The sequence below is a fragment of the Phascolarctos cinereus genome, unplaced genomic scaffold, assembly GCF_003287225.1.
Source record: "Phascolarctos cinereus isolate Bilbo 61053 unplaced genomic scaffold, phaCin_HiC Scaffold_4;HRSCAF=312, whole genome shotgun sequence".
NCBI classification, from domain to species: domain Eukaryota; kingdom Metazoa; phylum Chordata; class Mammalia; order Diprotodontia; family Phascolarctidae; genus Phascolarctos; species Phascolarctos cinereus.
In genome coordinates this window covers 408,146,251-408,167,566 of record NW_027555847.1, presented here as the reverse complement: position 1 = coordinate 408,167,566, position 21,316 = coordinate 408,146,251, and the positions used below count along the sequence as shown (strand labels likewise).

Genomic DNA, 21,316 nt, shown 5'->3' with positions numbered 1-21,316 from the left:
GAAGGGGGCGGAGAGGTTTGGGTAGCTGCTCACAGCTGGACTCAGTGGAGAGCGCGAGGAGTCCCAGAGAGTCCTGGAGAGGGAGTCTGTGAGTGCGAGTGCGAGTGGCGAGGGGGACCCCTCTCCGCGCCGCCCGCTCCCCGGCTCCTCTTCCCCTGGCGCGCGCGCTCGCTCCGCTGGTACCGAGCTGCTGCCGCTGCGGCTGCGGCTACCGCCGGCGCCGGGGCTGAGCGGCCGGCGGGGAGCCGCGCGGGGCACGGGCTGCTGCGGCTGCGGCTTCGGCTGCGAGACAAGGGGAGGAGGAGGACGCTCGCTTCGGGCTTGCTGCTGCTCCGGCTGCCGAGGCGTCGATTTCCCTCCGGCCTCTCCCACGGACTCTGCTGTCTCCTCCGGGCTGTCCGGCGATTTGGAGATCCCCGGCTCCCTTCTACCTGCTGCTTGCCCACGGAACTGGATTTATCACCCAACTTTCCCATCTCACCCCGGCCAAGCCGGCACTTGGTGCGAGCTTCGTCTCCTCTACAGACTCGGCTCCTGGTCCCAAGACGCTGCCCCCCGCGCCCCCAGCCCCCCAGTGGGGGGGTTCGTGTTTTGGAGGGGCGTGTGGGGGGGAGGGAAGGGGACTTAGACGGGGGTCTTTCTGTTTGACTTCCTTTTGTGGGGACCTGAGAGGACTGCGGAGCGTCTCCAGGCACCCAAGTGCTCGATGACCTGGGCAAGAAGCCGGCACAGCACCTGGTGAGAGCCCTTTCTTTCCTCCTCCTCTCCTTGTCCCTGCTGTTGTTCCTCGGTTCCCGCAGCACCTCTACGCAGCTTGAGGGGTGGGGGGAGCAGGCTCAATGATCGCTTGTGCTTAGTTCTTGAACTGGTCAGGAGGATTGATGGGCTCGTGGCATCTGAACAGCATCAGGTTGCTGGGGATGGTCTGGGGAAGGGGACTGGCGCAGGATTCTGATTATGCAGGTCATCATTGGAGCTTCCAGAGGTGCTGAGATTTCTTGGCTGCGGTGGATCTACAGTTCCGCTACTCAGCTGGTTGTAACTTAGTTTACATCCTAGACTTTAGTATGCCTGTGCCATGTATACAAAGGAGAGTGTGAGGTTGTATGTATGGCAGTGAATGCAGTGGGAAAAAAGAGATCCTCTAAGAGAGGCATTTGGGGGAACAGTGAAAATTAACACTGACTTTTTTTTTTTTTGCAAGCCTCCCCTTAAAAGGAGCGTAGGCTAAAGGAGACAGGCAGAAGGGACAAGCAGAGGCTTTAAACCTTCTGAGTCTCGTGATTGCCTTAGTCTCTTCTGGGAACAACTTTTCTTGGTCTGTTTGGAGGAGATTGCTGGAGAATGTGAAAAATGTGTTTAGTTGGGGGTCCTGGGATTGTAGAAAGACTTGAATTCTCCTAAAAGGAGATGCATAAGGAAGCAGGTATTCCTTACTCTGAATGGAGGCATAAAGTGTTGAGAGTTCCCACTACTACGGAATGATGATGATAATGCACGTTTCTTATTAGAAACAATAAAGGGGTCTCGTGCGTGGGTTGGGGTAGGGGAGAAACATTTTTTCTTCTTGGGATCACTAGACTCTGGGACTAGTTTTTCAGTGTCCAAAGATCTCTCATCCACTGTATTCTACACCCCCACTCCACCACACTCTTTCTGCTAACCCAGTTTCAAAAGGAATCTTGAATCTTATCTTCTGGCAGGATTGGAGAACAACTTAGTTTAAAGGGAAAAAGGGAGTCTCTAAATGGGATTTTTAAGTCTTCTTACTTCCAGAGACTAGTTCTCTAATTTTTTTTTGTGTACTGGAATCCCAGGAGTCTGATAGGATTTGGCGGGAAAGCGTTATCCGATCCTTTTCAAGACTGCTAGCCATTTGTTTTACCTGGATGCTGCTGATAGAGTTGGGAATTTAACTTTTCATTGGTTGCTAGGCCTCAGGATTTCCGGCAGGAGGCGCTGAGAGCGAGCGCTCTAGCTTTAGAGAGCCTGCTGTAGGCGCATTTGGTAGAGACATCAATAAGCAAGCACTTTGAGGGTCACTGTCGGAAAGGGACAGAGGGCAAATCCTGCAACTGTTTCATATTAAGGAAAGACTTCCTTGTTGATAGGAGAGAGGTGTCAGAACTTGCATGCAGAAGGGAGAGGAATGATGTCTTGAAAAATACTTACTTTTAAACTTTGGTTTGAGCTTGATGCATAAAGTCACAGACAATTCCTGTGTGGGTATAGTTTGTAAATTTTGTGTTTGCTCAGGAATAAATTGGAATCTTATCGATAAAATGTTATAATTAAGGTTTTAAGATGAATGCCCACCAGGGAGTTGAAGATTAATCATCTGGTGCTTCTTGTGTTGTGTATGTATATTTAATGTTTACCCCCTTACAGATGACATGTAGAAGTTGGGAAGAGTTTGTGTTATTGGTTATGTTTGGTTACAGCGGTCCTGTTATTTACTATTTTTAATGTAAGATTTTAAAAATGCAATTGACATTAATATTAGGGTATTGATGGAATTGCTAATGAATATAAAATTTGAAACGCATTTTTGACAGAAAAACATAGCCTTGGATGTAGTGTAATGTTTGGTTATCCTTAAAGAAGCTGTTTTGAGTGACCAGTATATAATTTCAATGAAGAGAAGATATCAAAGCAATATGGTAACAGTTTTTTAGTTTGTGAACAAATGGGGCAATGTGTTGGGCAATTGGATGATTCTCATTGACAGAAACATTTAAGTCATCATTTTATTAAAATACAGCTGGCATGTGTCTTTAAATACACTGATGCAAAAGGCTCAACACAAACTCTTTAAAATGTTATACTCAGTTCAGTTATGATCAAACATATTCTTTTCTCTGTCTTTGGTTGTTTTCCCAAGGGTAGACAAGATTGCTCAAAGTCTCTAAAGATTTTTGAGGAATTTCTTGTCCATTTAAAAAAATTAAAGAAGTAATCAGATATCTTAACTACATCTTGTCAAAACCTAGTCTTTTAAAAATGTTTGTGATGGAATAGTAGCTCATCCTGAACAATTTTGTCAACAGACTCTACAAGTGTGTATTATGTCTTCATGTTGACTGTATGTATATACCTTTAAATGTGTTTGTGTTTTAATTGTTTGCCTCAAGAAAACAAATGGAAGATGTGATGATAATAGTCTTTTTATGACTTTTACTAAAAGGGACCCTCTCACTTAGTTGTTTTAATGGTGAACAGCTGCAAGACCCCTGCTGAGAGAAAAGCATTTATACTCTTGGGTGGTAAAGCTTGTCTTTGTCCAAAGAGGGGATTTTGAAATGTTGAGAAGTGCATTAGGATAAACTCTTGTTATAGTTCAGCTGCATTTTCCATTTGAGACTGTTTCTTCACATTGGCATGTATTAACCTCTAGAGTCAAGTACCATAAGGTTTGAAGCCTCTTCCCGGTAGGTGTTTGTTAAGAGATGGGCAGGAGGCATAATGTCAAAGATGTGATGGAGCCATCGTCACAGGCTAATTTGCAGACTGCTACAAAAGTGTCAGACAACTGCCTTTTGACAGAACATATTTATGCATAAGACAGTTCATTAATTTGGATTTGTCTTTTTTTTGTTCTTCCTGTTTGTCTTATCAGGTCATTGGAATTAAGCCTTAGCTATTATTGGATATGCCCTAAAGTGTAGAAAACAAAACTCTGTGACCCAAAAGTTAAAAGATGTAAAAAGATCACAATATAAAACAGTACAAAGCAATCATCAAACACATTTAAACTGTTGAAAAAAAAAACCTGCTACAAGGAATTGCTTTGGATCACCAGTTTTAAAAAGTGGCAGTAATACATACGGCATTACTAAATGAATTAGATTGAAATAATATCTCACAATCAAGATTCTAGTACTTTATAAATGATAATTTGCATATGGCCCTATTATATTTTACTTGAGCCCCCTAAAAATTTTGATTCTAAAATTACCTTTTCATCTTTTTATATTGGAAATAAAAAAAGTTGCCATAGTTACTTATATACATTGGTAGAAGGCTTTTATAATTATAACACAGATGTGTCAAGAAAGTCCTTATTTTTAGTGCTAAATAACTATAGAATATAATTAAGTTTCTATTCAACTGTTGAGTTAGACAAAATTTTCTAATTTGGGAACTCAACTTATCTCTGCCTATAAAGGAAATTATAAGAGAATAAATTCACTTATAAACTTGGCTAAACTTTATTTGTCATATTTAACAAATATTTTCCATAATCAAATATTTTCCAGTAGCTTTCTTTACACCACAAACTTAGCAGTTATATTGATTCATTTGCTAATTAAAAAATTATTTTGTCTGTTGAACTGCAGAAATGACCTGCAAAAGGTAGGTGGCAATCTGATATTTCTTATTCCTTCAAAATTGAAGTATTCATGTAGCCCAAATAAGCCAGGAGAGGAAGATCTCAAAGGGAAACAGCTTTTCTAAAGTCAGCCAAACAAGCATTTATTAACAGTTTTCATTTTACCAGACATGTGCTACACACTGGGAAAGCAAAGAAAGACAAAAATAGTTATTTTGCCCTCAAGGAGCTTATGTTCTATTAGGAAAATGTAGATAGCTAGTTATACACAAGATATATCTGCGGCAGTTAGAGAAGACACTTTGCTTGATGCATTTCACTTATTAATTTTGTGTCATAAATTTGTCAAGTACTGATTAATTGTAGAAGCTACTCGGTATTTGACTAAGGGGGGGCACTCTAAAGTGACTTAGAATATCAACAGAAGAATCCAAAATCTCTTAAGATTTCTACCTGGTGAAAGATTACACAAGACTTTTTGGCTTGGAAGCTAAGAAAATTTTCAAATTCTGGAGTCAAGGGAAAGATAAAAACCTTTTCTTTTAAATTCAATACATAGATACTTTCACTGACAATCTTTGCCATTTGAAGGGCATCAGGCTAAATAATTTTAAGTTTTCATTCTTCGATAAATTAGGAAGCACAGAAATTTCAAATACAAGTTACGCCTCAAATGTAATATAGCATTTGAAATGAATGGCGTTAAAACTGGAAATTCCAAAAACTTCTGCTTATAAAAATCAAAAACAAAAACTAAGCTATATTCAATACAGTGTTAGTTGTCAGTCTTCAACAATGATTCATCCAGGTGGCTTTAGATGGTACAGTGAGTAGTGTACTAGGCTTGGAGTCTAAACCTCAGTTCAGATCCTGCCTTAAGTGCTTACTAGCTGTCTTAGCATGGGCAAGTCCCAATTTTTCTCAGCTTCAATTTCCTCATCTGTACAATGGACATAATAATACCTACTCATAAGATTATTTGAGGGTCAAATGAGGTATCATAAATAAATAAAGTGTTTCAAAATGCTGTGATGATGATGATGATGCTGATGCATTTATTTAACACTAAGTGCCAGGCACTGTGTTATATTCTGGGAATATAAAGAAAGGCAAGAACATGGTCTTTGTCCCTCAAGGAGTTCATGTTCTAATGGGAGAGAGAACATGTGAATAACTGTGAAGACATAAACTATCTAGAATATAAATAGGTCATCTTAGAGGAAATACATTAGGGAAGCTACTGTTTGTCCTTTGTTCTCAAAGAGGACCTTGACATCAGGAAGGTGATGCCATGACTTGGAAGTGAGTTGGATTTAAGTGAGGCAGGGCTGTGCAAAGTCACCAGCCTCACTTTCTCCTCTGGACCCATCTGGGCCCCATGGCAAGATACAGATCAGGAGGACTGGATATGGCCAGGGTGGAGAGGGAGACTTGGCCTTTTTAATCTAAGGTCTTTCTTTTACTGGTCTCAGTTTGACAGAGGAAAAGCCCATTCAGTGATCAAGCCTAGGGAAGAAATGAGGTTAAGAATGGCCTCTTACCCAGTAAAAAAAAAAAATGTCAGTCTGGGAGGGGAAGACCCTCCAGGGTTCTGGCCAAGACAGAACCAGTTGCTATTTACATTCACTCTGAGCCATCAGGGCCTAAACAATGACCAGGTGGGAACCTGTTGTTGGCCAATCAATGAGAGCCAGAGTGGTCTGGGTTTAAGGCCTGGTCCTTAAGAAAGAAATCTAGCCCTTTAACCCCAAGATATCTGGGGAAGTTTTAGCGATCAAAATTTACATTCCTTTGGGCAGAGCACCCATAGGTAAGAGTATCATACACTTTGTGGACAGAGGGAGAAGGAGGAGGAAAGGAAATGGTAGCATAGGAAAGGGAAGGGAAGACAGAAGAAAGAGGCAGACAGAGAACTGGGAAACCCTCTTACAGAAAATAGAATTTGAGGTGAATCTTGAAGGAAGCCATGGGAGGCAGGAGGTAGAAATGAGAAGAAAGAATATTCTGAGTTTGAGAAGACAGCCAGTAAAAAGGTCCAGATTAGGGAGATGGAGTGTCATGTTTGAGGGGCAGCAAGGATGTGTTGCTGGATTATAAAGTACAGTATAAGAAGTAAGGGGATACAGTCTAAGAAGATTGAAAGAATAGGAAGAGGACAGGTTATGAAAGACTTTAAATGCCAAAGGGAGTGTTTTATATTTGATCCTGGGAGTAATAGAAGCCACTGGGATTTATTGAGGAGATTAATGACATGGTCAGACCTGTATTTTAGGAAGTCACTTTGGCAGTTGAGTGGTGTATGGACTGGAGTAGGGGAGGTACTTGAGGCAGGGGGACCAACTAGAAGGCTATTGCATTAATCCAAGTATGAAGTAATAAAGGCCTGCACCAGGATAGTGACAGTGTCAGAGGAGAGAAGGGGACATAGAGGAGGGATTTTGTGAAGATAGAAACAGTGAAACTTTACAACAGTTTGAATATATTGGATGTGTACAAATGAGGAGTTTAGGTTGACAATGAGGTTGGGAATGTGGATAGCTAGGAGAATGTGGTACCCTTGACAGTAAAAGAAAAAGTTGGGAAGAGGGAAGGGTTTGGAGTAAAAGATAATGAATTGTACACAGATGATAAAGTCAGGGAGAAGATAAGGACATTGTATCATGCCTCATGTTTTGGAATTTATTGATTCTTCACTGTAGTACTTCAAATGAGCATAAAAATAATTCCAGGTTTTTAAAAAATTTTTCATGTTGCTCATAGTTGGCACACATATTGTTTGGTTTAGCATAAGAAACAATATAAATATAAGCCATACTAACATAAATATTTTCTATCACATAAAATATAAATAACAAACCATATGTTTATATCAGTATATGCTAAAAAGTTTTTAAAACAAAATCTAACTCATTTTTTACTAAACTCTAGAAATCGTAGAAATAAATGGACAATTTTTAAATATAATAAATAGTGCTCATCCAAATCCAAGTGCAAAGATTAAATGTAGTAGAGAAAAGTTAGAGACCTTTCCAGTAAGATCAGGGTTAAAGCAAGGATGTACATTATTACCATCACTATTTAACATAGTGCTAGAATGCTGACTATAACAATAAGAAAGGAAAAAGAAAATGAGCAACTAAGTACAGGTCAAGAGAAAACAAAATTATCCCTTTTTGCAGCTATTATAGCATATTTAGAGACCATAGAGAGTTAGTTAAATCAAAATAATAACTTCAGTAAAGCTGAATCATGTGAATTATCAACATTCCTAATCAATGCAACTGAGTGAGAAGAGAAAGAAAAAGAAATTCCATTCAAAATACTTTCAGAAGTCATAAAATACTTGGAAGTATATCCTCCAAGATTCATCCAGGGACAACTATGAGTCTAATTATAAAACACTCCGCAGAAATAATAACAGATGTAAATAATTGGAGAAACATTGCTCTTGGATAGCTCAAGCCAATATAATAAAATTGAAAAAAGAAACTATATAATTTATTGAGTACTGTACCAAATTCTCAAAATAATATTTTATAGACCAAGAAAAAAATAACAAAATTCTTATGGAAGAATAAAAGGTTAAGGATTTAAGTATAATAATAAAAAATGTAGGAGGGGCAGGTAGGTGGCGCAGTGGGTAGAGCACTGACCCTGGATTCAGGAGGACCTGAGTTCAAATCCAGACTCAGGCATGTAACACTTACTAGCTGTGTGACCCTGGGCAAGTCACTTAACCCCATTGCCTAACCAAAATACATACATACATATATATGTGAAGGCAGGATGTCTATTGGGAATAGATTTCAAAATGTAGTATAAGGCAGAAATCTCTACAAAGATTTAGTTGTTTTTCTTTTTTTATGAAAGAGTGAAATCAGTGAAACAGATTAAGTATATAACATATAGAAGCAGACAAAGTAGTATAGTATTTGGCAAATCCAAAGACCTAGTATAGTAGTTGGGAGAAGGACTCACTATTTGGCAACTGGAAAACACGCAGAAATTAGGTTTGAACTTATATCTTCAAATAAGCTTCAAATGGCTATATCACTTAGATGTAAAAAGTCTTATTATAAACAAATATAGAAAACAAGGAAGACATTACCTTTTGCATCTATTCATAGGAAAAGAATTTGTTACTAAAATAACACGAGATAAAACAGCTAATTTTGATTATATAAAATCAAAAAGTTTTTGCACAAACAAGCTAATGTAGCAAAAATTAGAAGGGAAATGTAACAGAAATTTTTTTTTTCAAAATATGTCTCTGATAAAGGTCTCATTTTCAAAATATATAAGGAAATAATTCAAATGTATATGAATAAGAGCCATTCCACAGTAGGTAAATAATTAAAGGATGTTAAACAGGTACTTTTAAAAGGAACAAATTCAAACTATGAACAGCGCTTTGAAAACATGCCCTGAATTACTAATTAGAGAAGTGCAAATTAAAGCAACTTTTACCTAACAAAGATGAGAAACAGAGGAAAATGACAAATGTTGGAAAGACTATAGGAAAACAGGTACAGCTGTGCAGTGTTTGTGGCACTGTGAATTTGTCCAGCCATTCTGGAACACACTTTGTTACTATGCCTAGAAAACTACCAAACTGTGTATATAAAACATTGACCCAGTTATACCACTACTAGGTCTGTACCTCAAAGAAATCAAATGGGGGAAAAAGATGTATATGTCTGTATACACACACACACACACACACACACACACGTATATGTATCTATGTATGTATGTATGTATGTATGTATAAAATTATTTACAGTAGCTCTTTTTTTGGTAGCCAAAAATTGGAAAAGGAGTGGGAATGGCTAAAGACATCATGGTAAATTAGTGTAATGTGATATCATTATGCTATAAGGATTGACAAAATGGACAATTTTAGATGCAGCTTGGAAGACCTTGATGAACTGATACAGAGTGAAATGAGCAGAACTAGAATAATTTGTGGAATGATAACATCATAGAGAAAAAATAAGTTTGAAACATTTCAGAACTGTGAATCGTGATAAACCATGTGTTCAAAAGAATGAATGTGAAACACACCACCTACCTCCTGACAGAAAAGTGATGAATATAAAATGCAGAAAGAGGGAGATTTTCAAACATGAATAATAAGGGAGGGAAGGAGAGAGAAAGAGGGAGAAGAAAAGGGAGAGGGAAAGAATATATGAGCTTTTGAGGAACAGTGTTCTACCATTATATATCATTATGTACCTCCAGAAACAAGCTGATCAGTTCTTCCTCTACCCTTTCCCAACAGGAGGATTGGCTGCAGACCTTATGTTCATGCTCTGAGTCCAGAGTCCTCTGTTACACTGCAAAGAGAAAACGTCTCGTAGATTAGCATGGAGGTTGGAAATGGAATATAGAGTTTAGAAAACTAATTTTAGCTAATAAGCTAAAATGTAGCATACATGACAGAAAGTATTATAAAATGTTTGGAAAGGTACTGGAGAAGTAATACCATATTTATTTAGATGTCAAATGAATTAAGTTCCTGACACACAGCACAAATGAAGCTTATTCAATGTTTGTATACCTCAAAGGAAGTGAATTAGTTTTTAATCTTCAGAGGCCAAATTCACCAAACATTTGCCAAAATTTTGCATGTTAGCCAGTTTGAATAAAAAGAGAGAAAAAGGGTTGGTAAATATGAATGGAAGAGAGAAATTGTATTAAACATTTCTTAGTAAAAAATAATGTTGTTCAGTTGTGTCAGATGCTCTTTGTGACCCCATTTGGGGTTTTCTTGGCAAAGAAATTGGAGTGGGTTTGCCATTTCCTTTTCCAGCTTATTTTACAGATGAGGAAACTGAGGCAAACAGGATTAAGTGACTTGTCTAGGGTCACACAATAAGTGTCTGAGGTTGCATTTGAATTAAGTCTTTGTGACTCCAGGCCCAGTGCTCTATCCACCTATTTACCCCTAAAATAATATGCTCCCAAAACGGTATGTTTTGTAAATTCAGAAAATGCCATGTATAAGAAGATTTTGGTTCCTATAGCTTAGATGTACATTAAGATTTTGGTTCTAAACCCTGGACACATATTGTAAATCTCCTATATTATGTAATTGTATATTCTTAACAAGCTATCTATAAAGAAATAATTAATATCTACAGTTCTGTTTAATCACGTTTCTAGTATGAAATTGAATCTATTTCTTCATTTGCCGATTCTATGTTGTCTTTTGCTGTTTGACACAATTGTTTCCCTGCTGATACTTTTTTAAGTCTAATGGTAGGAAGAATTAGAACAGAAACTAAGAAATCATGCTAAAACCAAGGAAGACAGGGAAATTTATATTAAGGAATCTCATAATCAACCCAGCTCTTGAGTCATGACAAGCTTCAGTGGTTTCTCTAACAGGATCAAGATTTAGATCTGTTGTAAAAATTTAACGATTATAAAGCCAAGAACATTGTTTATAATTCATGGCATAAAGCAAGATAATTGTTCCAGAGGCTAAAGTTAACTTGTCCAGCAGATATTTTAATTAAGCTGATGTTCATACTGGTGTTAAATGTAAATATAAGCCAATATAATAGATTTGCTTGTAAGATATCTGTGATTTAAATCACCATGTACTTTCTAGATGTTGACCTGCCTGCACACAACTAAATATTATAATTACCAGAAAGTCTTTAAGTCAATAAATGTTTTTACATTCTTTTTAAATCTTAGAAATTGTTTTGTGCATAGATTAGCTTGATTTTTTTGTATATTAGTGTCCAGCATTTTATGGGAACTTCCCAATTTACAAACTCTTGATTTATACATACATATGACTGTCCAGTCAACACTGTGTTGGGATAAAAATGTCCCTTGAGCTGCTGGGTTTCTTTTCTGAAACAGCAAGCGGATGATGAAACTTTAGAGGCAGAGGTTCTCTACTCTCTGGATGACCAGAAACACAGAATGCATTTCCCCATAGATACAGCACATAAGTTATAATTAGGTTCCCAGGCTAAGCCGCAGAATTATGTATAGCTCATTATAGCTGAAGTTGTATTGAGCTTAGTAGGATTGATGTCAGCTATCACAGGAACCTATGAGTAAATATATATTTCAAGTTTTAATTAATCAACTTGTAGTAAAATTTTAGGGAATAATCCATACTGCAAATTGGGGACTTAGTGAATATATTTAGCTTCTAGGAGAGTGATAAATATTCAAATAGATTTTAATAAATACTTTAAAAATTAATGAATGAGCTAAGAAATGGAAGTTAACATAATGATATTGGATTAAAGATTTTTGAATTTATTTGGAATTGGAGCTTGCTTGTTAAAAAATTATATTGAAACAAAGCAACCAATATCCTATCCAAGAAAATGGCAACCTCTCCCAATGCATGCCTCTCTCTCAAATAACCCCAAACACCCAAAATGAAAAGTACAGGGTAATACAAGGCAGTATACATAACACGTGCTCAGTGGCCCTAGTGTACTTTGCATTTTTACTTACTCTTTACAGTGATTTCAAATTATTAGAGAGGAGGCTTATTTTCTTTCTGAGATGAGACTAATAAACATTGTTAATCAATTGGATTTATGGCCTAAAGAAGGTAATGCATAATCTCTAGAGTTAGTGTAAATTAAGCCTTCAGAGGCATAAAGAAGGATCCTATTATGTTTCTTGGACATTATATACTGCCTTTTCATTATTTCTCTAGAGTCTTCTGCCAAGAACAATAGATACCAAGGTGAACTATATATCAATATTAGTCAAGCCTCTGCCTCCTATAAACTGTGTCAGCCCCGATCTGGAGTTAAAGCAAAGCTTTCTTTACAGGGTGCGAAGCACACAAGTTGATCAAATAAATGCAAACAACCAGTTCATCCTTTGGTATTTTGTATACTGTGAAGTCCCAGCTCTTTAGCTGTATTTCCTTCATTTTTGACTACTTTTTCTAGTCTTGTATACATGTACATCCTAAGAAAAGAAATTGTTAAAAGACTGAAAATAGTTATTACAGGAATTTTGGCTTAGACTTTCCCCTGGATGATTTCTCTTCTGGATATATTTCATTCCCTCCACCCCCCCCATCCCCACTGCTAAACTACTAGAAAGAATTGCCTGTCCTCATGTGTTCTACTTCCTCAGTACTCACTGACATTGCATCTCCACCACTGTACTGAGACTATCTCCATCACTGTACTGAGACTATCTTATAAGATACTTGTGATCTCTTAACTTCTATGTCCAGTCATCTTTTCTCAGTCTTGAAATTGAATTCTTTTTAGGTCTTTACACTGTTGACAATTTCCCCTGCTTACTCTTTCCTCTCTGATATTCTATTACTCTGCTTTCTCTTGATTCTTCTCCTACCTGTCTGACTGATCTTTCTCAGTAACCTTTGCTGGATCATCATTCATCTCCTGTTCCCCTTGCATGAATGTTTCCAAGCCTCTATCCTGAGCCTTCTCTGTTTTTTTGTCTCTCATCATGGGTCCCTTAGGATCAATTGTCCTTTCTATGCAGACAGATCTTAAGTTCTGTATACAGCATTCTCTTGGTTCAGCTCATCTAGTCTTTCATTGTTTTGTGCAAGTCTATCCATGTTTTTCTAAGACCATCAAGCTTATCCTTTCTTATAGCATAGTATTCCACCACAATCATACACCACAACTTGTGCAGCCATTCCCCAATTCGTAGGCATCCCTGTAATTTCCAGTTCTTTGCCACAACAAAGAGAGCTGTTATAAATATTTTAGAACATATAGGTTATTTTCCTTATTACCTTGGGAAGCAAACCTAGTAGTGGTATTGCTGAGTCAAAGGGTATAGGCATTTTAATAATTTTTTTAGGCATAATTCTAGATTGCTCTCCAAAATGGTTAGATCAGTTCACAATTCCACCAATGTGTCTTCTAGATTTCTAGCTATCTGCTGGACACCTTTCCCTGAATATCCTATTGGCATCTTAAAGTAATATACTCCCCTTTAAACCCTGTCCTCTTCTAAACTTCCCCAGTTTTGTGAAGGGTCCATCATACTTCTAGTCACCCTTATTTGTGATCTTGTAGACCTTGACTCTCTCCTTTCCCTTTTCTCTCACTGATTTCCTTCTCTTTTTCTTTCCCCCGGTATTGTCTGTCAGTGCTACCTTGGCAACATCTTAAACATTTTCCCTTTTTTCCTTCACTCACACAAACATCACTTTAGTTCAGGCCCTTGTCACCTCTCACATGGGCTATTCTAAGAGCTTCTTAAATGGTCTTTCCTTTTCCACTCTCTCATCCATCTTCCACACAGCTGATAAGATAATCTTCCTAAAAGCATATCTGTCACTTCCCTGCTCTAAAATCTTCAATAAGTCACAGCTGCCTCTAGGATAAAACATACACTATCCCTGGCATTTACTTAAAGCTCTTTACAATCTAGCTCCAGCTTACCTTCCTAGTTACCTACCTACCTTTCAACTTGCCTACTTACCTGCTTTTCTTCATGTAATGTACTTTCCAGCCAAATTGAATTACCAGTTATTTTCTGAAAATAGTATTCCATTTCCCACCTTCTTGCTTTTTACAGGCTATCCTCTATTTCCTTCTCATCTCCATGTCTCAGAATATTTATGTATCTTTAAGGCTCAGCTTCTGTGCCATCTCTTCTTGATATTATTTCCTATTTGTTAGTACTTTCTCTTTTCCCCACATTATTTAGTATTCATTTTATCTGTTTCCAGTCAATATCCCCCTGCTTGATTAGTATGTAAACCCATTGAATGCAGGGACTGTTTTGATTTGTCTTTGTATCCCTAGTATAAAACTTTGTCCATAGTAAGGTCTTTTAAAAAATATTGATATATTTGTATTTTTATGTTACATTTCCCAATATATTTTAGGGAGGGAGGGAGGGAGGGAGGGAGGGAGGGAGGAGAGAGAGAGAGAGAGAGAGAGAGAGAGAGAGAGAGAGAGAGAGAGAGAGAGAGAGAGAGGAAGAGGAAGGAGAAGAAGAAGGGGAGGAGGAAAGGATGGAGGAAGGAGGGAGAATGTGTGTCTGTGTATGCATTTCCCCCCCCCCCGGAGTCATTTAATCATATTTCACACCAGTAATTTCTGTATTTAAACTGCAAGTTTAAAATAGTTCTTTGGTAGAGAGACATGGATGCATTCCTTGACACTAGATTGAATCTTTCCTGTTTCAGTGTTGTCTTGTTGGTAGAAATGACTGTCTTCTGCTTTCCTCTGTTATTTGTTGCTGCTTCCATCTGCTTAATGGCATTAAAATCATCTACTCGGTCTGCTCTGCCAAGGGGACTTCCTAAACTCTCCCTTGGGCACCTTAGTTTCCTCATACCACTTGGCTTCCACATGGTGACTTTATGTGGGAATTTGTATTTTGGCAACTTTAGTATATGCTCCAGACATATCTACTACTTCTTTTGAACTCTGGCAGAGACTAATTGTTGGTTGGTGTTTTTATGCATTATTGCATTGGTAATAAAATGCTTTTATCCAACCCTAAATGCCTTCAAGCATTAGCTTTGAATGATGCCTAATTTTTTAGCTTTTGCAGTCATATGCAAGAGCTGAGTCTATGAAAAGAGTTTAATGTTCTTGATATGTTTTCTGAGATGATCATATTATAGCCTTGCCAAAAAAAAAAAGATCATTTTTACCAGCTCACTCTCTACCTCTTTTTCTTACTTCCTTTCTAAACTCTATAGACATGGACAGGGAACAAAATAAATAAAAATACCTTGTCTACTCACCCACAGTAAATCATTATTAATTTTTGGTGAGTGACTACCCATTTGATAGGTCAGTTTAACACTGCCTTATGCTGTTCAAGCAGAAATGCTGTGGATTATATGCCTAACCTTGATTTCTGCTTCTTTGTTTTCAGTTTGCTAATAGGTTAGCTTCCAGGGTAGCTTGGATAAGTTTGTCTTTTTCTATTTCCAGTAAATTTTAACTTCCTGGATTTCAAGGATGTCTATTTAGGAATATCCTTTGGTCTATTAATGGGAGATGTAAAGAAGTTTGCTGGTATTTTGATGTGGGAAACATGTTAAGACAAATGTTTATCATTATCATTATTTTTTGGAAGAAAGAGTCTAGAGGATTCACTTTTACTCTTTGCTGGTGATTCCTTGATATTGGTAGTTCATTGGTAGTTGTGGGTTCTGATTAATTAAGATATACAGTGTTAAAGACCCAGGGTTTTGAGTCAATGTCCCTGGGTTCAATACTAGCTTTGCTTTTGGAAATAGGGACAAATCACTTAGCCTCTCTGGTCCTCAATTTCCTCTTTTGTAAAATTAGAGAGTTGGACTAGATGACCTTTAAGGTATCTTTCAGATCTAAATTTTTGACCCTGTGTTCTAATTAAAAGCAAAAATGACTCTGGGAAAGGGATAGATGAGCCCTGACTTATACCGTAAGACATTTTTTTTTCTAAGTGGGCAGCTAGGTGGCACAGTGAATAGAGTGCTAGGCCTGGAGTCCGAAACACTCATCTTCTTGAGTTCAAATATTACTTCAGAATCTTGCTAGCTGTGCGACCCTGGGCAAGTCACTTAACCATGTTTGTCTCAGTTTTCTCATCTGTAAAATGAGCTGCGGAAGGAAATGGCAAACCACTCTCGTATCTTTGCCAAGAAAATCCCAAATAGATCATGAAGAGTCAGACAAGACTGAACTAAAACAAACATTTTTCTAAAAGAGAAAAATAACATTATTTTGATGATGTCACTTGATTCTAAGAGTTCCTTATCTTCTCTGCAGAACATCTAAATGTTGACATGAAATATTGACTAATAATAGTTTATGAAATTTATAGACCTCTTACAATTATTGAACCAAGCTGAACAAGGGAGAAAGATATTAAATGTTTACCTAAATTCAAGGATAGTGAATAAAATCCATTTCATCTTCTGATATTAACTAGCCTTATGAAGTTTTTTTTTCTGATAAAATCATATTGGAAGGGTTTTTGAATAGTATTGATGAAAGAAAATCTTTTTGAATTTATTCTAGAAGAAACCAAATGTTAAAGTTTGACATTTTAGATGTATAAATGTGGAAGAAAAATCCACATAGGAAGGGAAACCAATATATAGCCACTAAGTCACCTGCATAAAGTGAGGTGACCAGACATTCTATGGTGGGCAAAGATAGTGCTGTTCTTTCTGTTTCTCCAGATAATGTTCTAATTCTCCAGATAATATCCTTTATTAATATTTTGTCACTTTCTGGGTTATTTTCTCTTCCCTTCCTGGATTTCTGTCCCTGTCTTCTCACTTCCTCTTTTTCTCCTCCTTGGTCATTTTTCATTGTTTAATGGAGGGCAGGGGTAGTGAATACGGGAACATCGTTGGAGGCAGAAAGACCTTGTTTCAAGTGCTGTCCCTGACACCTTCTAACTATGTGACAATTGGCACCACAATTAACCTCTCAGGTGCTAAGCACCTCTTTTGGACAATAAGTTATTCTCTGTACTCTTGTCATTTTGACTCTCCTCCCTCCTCACACAGATGTAATTCCCTTTCCCTTTTATTGACACCATGCAAAATTTTCCAGGTCCCTTGACAATGTCTTTAGTTACCACAATAACACATTTGTATAGCACTTTTAGGTTTGCAAACTGATTTAAATTTAATCCTCATGTACTTATGAGAATCATTTCCTTATTTCCATTTTACAGAAGAAGAACTGTGACACTTAATTGAGACTTGCTCAAAGGCACACAATTAGCATGTGTTTGAGGCAAATCCAGAGACTTCTGACTTTAAGTCCAGAGCTTTATCCATATATGGTAGCATCACTTGACAATGGAACAGAAAGCAAAACAAACATTTTCTCTTCTTGGGGGAATTAACTTATGTGATTAGATATGAGCAGATTGTAAGAATATTTTTGATATCAAATCACATCCTGACATTTGCCCATCATTTGATAGTGGTCTTATTGATGTGAAAATATATTTTTCTGACAATGTGATATTATGTTAGAGGGATAAAACTGTTAAAGGGCAACAGGCATCCTTTTTTTTGTTTTTGACTTGTGGTTTCTGGTAATGAACTTCAGGAAAGGGGACCAGAGGTGAAATTCAACAAAGCTCTTCCACTTTACTTCTACCACCATCAGAATCACTACTGATCTCCCTATGTTGATGGTCGTAGGTCAGCTTAACCATTGATGCTTAGCATTTTTAACTAGTGTGATTATTTTAAAAAATCCAAGAAGCTTACATGTTACCACAACCAACCAGCATAAAATATGTGATTGAGGTAATGTCTAATCTGAAAAAGGGGCTGATCTGGATTTCTAGATGGCATGGGAAACCTCAGTGAAACATTGGTATCCTCAAGATGCTAAAAGAAGAGGGAGGACCTCTATCTAGAACTTTGTATAGATAGTTTTATAACAAAACCTGAACAAGAATTCCACAAGATGAGAAGGCATGAAGGGGTGGTCTCCAGAGGTAAGGTCAGGGATCCACCAAAGTATCAGTGCTTCTGAAGCATTAAAAGAGCAGCATTTTCCCAAAAGTAATTATGTAAATTGAAATCATCCCTTGGGTAATAGTCCCTGGGGACATCATGTCCAACAATACAAGTACAGACAGCACATTTTTGGCAGTCAAAAGTTTTCAGAGCAGGTTCCATCTTCAGGACCTTCAGGATATACTTTCAGTTTGCCCATACAGGTGAAATTCTTCTGATTCTATAACCAGCATGTGAAAAGAAATCACTTGGATGAAAATTGAAGTCTGGAAAATAGTAATCACCCACTGCAAGGTTTAAAACTTGACTATTAGTTAATTTTGAGAAATTTCTCCAGAATTTGTTTCTGGGTGATCATTTCATAGAAGTTTCCTCCATGTAAAATAAGTCATTTAAAAATCATGTGGTCTTTCTTTCCTGTGGCATTTCCCTGTCACAAATAGTAATAGAGCAAATTCTATCAGATATGGTTATACCCTGGATGTTCTTTAAATATCCACCTAACTTGTTCAAAGTGAACAGGTCAGGGCCAGGAGCCCTAAAGCTTCTCAGAGCTGTAAAGTGCTCTAACCCAAATCCTTGAAACATAAACCAAAGGGTGGCTCGTGATAAAAAGAGGGAGAGTACTCAAATGAGCACTTTGCTAAAATTGAGCAATGAAACTTTTTGCAAAACTGTTTATTGATGAAACAATTATTTATCGAAGTGGGCTCAAGGCAGCCCTTTGAGAAAATTGATTCGGCCAATGTGAGGATAAAGAATACAGAGAAAAGGACCTTAAGCTTATAATTGGAAAGCTATTTCCCACAGAGAATTGTGAAAGCTCGCTGACAGCTCAAATTAGAGATTTCCCTTCCCTACCTGCCCCCTCCCTATGTAACGTGGGTTTCAGTAGTAAACCATAGATTATAATCAGATACAGAGAAAAATTAAATCATTTCTTTTGTTAGGGGATAGGTGAGAAAGTAAGAATTGATGAGTAACTAAAGAACCACTCTTTCATTTGGAATTAGAGGGAGGATTTAGGCTATTTTTTGACCTTTCAACATCCTCACACTGACTTTATATTGTCCTTTCTATTTCAGTTGGAAGAATCAAAGTCTCCTCATTATTAAAGTAGATATATTAACATTCGGGGAAAAATTCAGCAGGGCAAAATGTGGACTTTATTTTATATTTTTTCACTATTTTACCCAAAATTATCAGAGTGAGGTAGTTTAATTCTCCCAGGGATGCCTGCCATCAGTGATGGATTGGCTTTGAGTGTGTATATATATATATATATATATAATATAAGCATTAGGAGAGAGAGTCTCACGTTGAATAATGAAGATCCCAGCTGAACTCCTGAGGAGTCCTGGTTCAGCTTAGGTCTTTTATGAAGCCAGAGTTGGCTTCCCCCACCCCCTTTCCTCTGAGAAAGCAATCATTTTTGCAAAAGCAATCACAGCACCAATCCTTCCAGTCTTCAGAGAGCCTGTGATCTGAAGAAGAGCTGTGAAGCGTTACGGTTCAATTTGGTATGGGAACATGGTTCAAATAGACTGGAACAGCCTGCTGGACTTCCTGTCTGAGTTGTATCCATTATAGCCAATAAATAGCAGTTACAAGTTTATATCAAACTAGCTATAATCATGAGTCTCTATTCCTTAATTAGTAGCCCCCAAATATCGGTGACATCAGAATGAGCTTTGCTGAAATTCTGAACTTTCACTAACCCACCTTTCAATGTGCTTTAAATAAAACATACATACATACATACATACATACATATATATATATATGCATGTGTTCATGTCTATGTATACACACACACACACACACACACACACACACACACACACACACACACTCTCTCTCTCTCTCTCTCTCTCTCTCTCACACACACTACTTGAAAAATTGACTTTGAAGTTGGTCCAAACATTGTTGACTGTGAGTAAAACATTGTGATTGGTGGTGTGTCAAAAATATCATTAAGAGACTTAAGATAAAGGAAGCAATTAGTGAGTTGCTCCTAGCAAGATTAATGTCAGAGACCCCTCAGGGCTAAGCTGCTTTTGTGTGGTGTTCCTTAATTGCACTTTTGAATGAAGACAGGGTTGGTGACTGGGCTTAATGAAGCTTACATGACTAAACTTATGAAAACAAACGAAAAACATTTAAAAATAATGAAAAGCTATATCCTTGAAAAATGATTTTTTTTCTCATGCACCTCTTCAGGTAACTGTTTCTTCTTCCCTCATGTCCTAAACCTAGCCTTTGGGCTGTCTCTCACTGGAACTTTAGCAGAAGAAGAATGATTTTGTCTACAGTAATCTATTTGTGGAATGACTCGAACGTGTTCAAATTTAAGCCATCTAAATTGAAACACATTACAAAACTGAAAACAAAACATCTTATAGGTCAATACAAACTTAATCTACTTTTTGAATTTCTAGTACATATGGCAAAAGAAGGCCTTTGATGTATAAAGTACTTTCATTACTTAGTAAAAAAAAGTATTTTTTACTTAAAAGTATTAAACTTTTAGAAATAATGGAAGGCTGGAGTCTCATATTTGGAATTATAATTAGGGACATATTTTGAATATGTACAGTTTTCATGTGTGGGCAATATCTTGCTTTATTGAGCTATTGGTAATTTACTGTCTGCATACACTCCAAAGAAAAGAGTATAACCAATTGAATATTGTGAGTTAAATGCTCAATGTGCCATTTTAATGGAGGCTTGGGGCATGTTCTTGAAAAATAGTATCTTCTGTTGATTTTTATAGAGTTCTAAAATAGATGGAAGTTAGTTAAAAGTGACTCTATTTAGAGGAAATGAACCAGCAAGATATAATAATAATAATAATTTGATCCCAGTATTAATACATTTTAGTTATTACCTGAGTCTTTCATTTGAAGGCTTGCCCATCAGATGACATATAATTAAAGACTTATAGAAATACCTTCTTTGGAGATATTCACCCAGGAAGATTTCATTATGTGGATCAAATATACAACTACTCTATCTGCGTTCCCAAGTTGTAAGCCAGCTTGTAACTGGAACCACCACTATTTGAATTTCATAGTACCCATATACAAGTTGAAATGTTCTGTTGGTAGCTGGGCTATTTTTAACAAGTTCAAATGTATCATGTGATGGACAACATCCAGCATTCCCAAATTAGTAGCAATATCTTGAACATGGTTTTGCTAAGCAGTTATTTAAGACTTATAGAATGCTTAGGTTGGCAGAATCCTTAAAGATCATCTAGTCATATTGAGCATCTAGTGTTATAGGAACACTAAAATGAAGAAATAATAAGAATGAATTTGTTCTGATATTTGGTCTCAATACAAAATCTTTATTCATAGGGATTGGAGGAGAATAAAACTTGATTGTACACAAGTAGGACAATAACCTTGGAGCAAATTTTTTACGTGCAGTATGTACCCAAATATTTAGAAAACAATAATATATGACCATAAACTCAAGAAATCTTAGGTTCTTACTAGTATTAGAGCAGA

At 37.2% G+C, this 21,316-nt stretch overlaps 1 protein-coding gene across 1 annotated transcript in view; it reads left to right on the top strand.

Annotated features, from left to right (window-relative positions):
- Positions 1 to 646: 646 nt before the first annotated feature.
- SEMA5A (semaphorin 5A) overlaps positions 647 to 21,316 on the top strand; it is a 627,229-nt gene continuing 606,559 nt past the window's right edge. Inside the window, 1 exon segment of the mRNA XM_021004419.2 lies at positions 647 to 738. The gene's annotated coding sequence lies outside the window, so the exon portion shown is untranslated.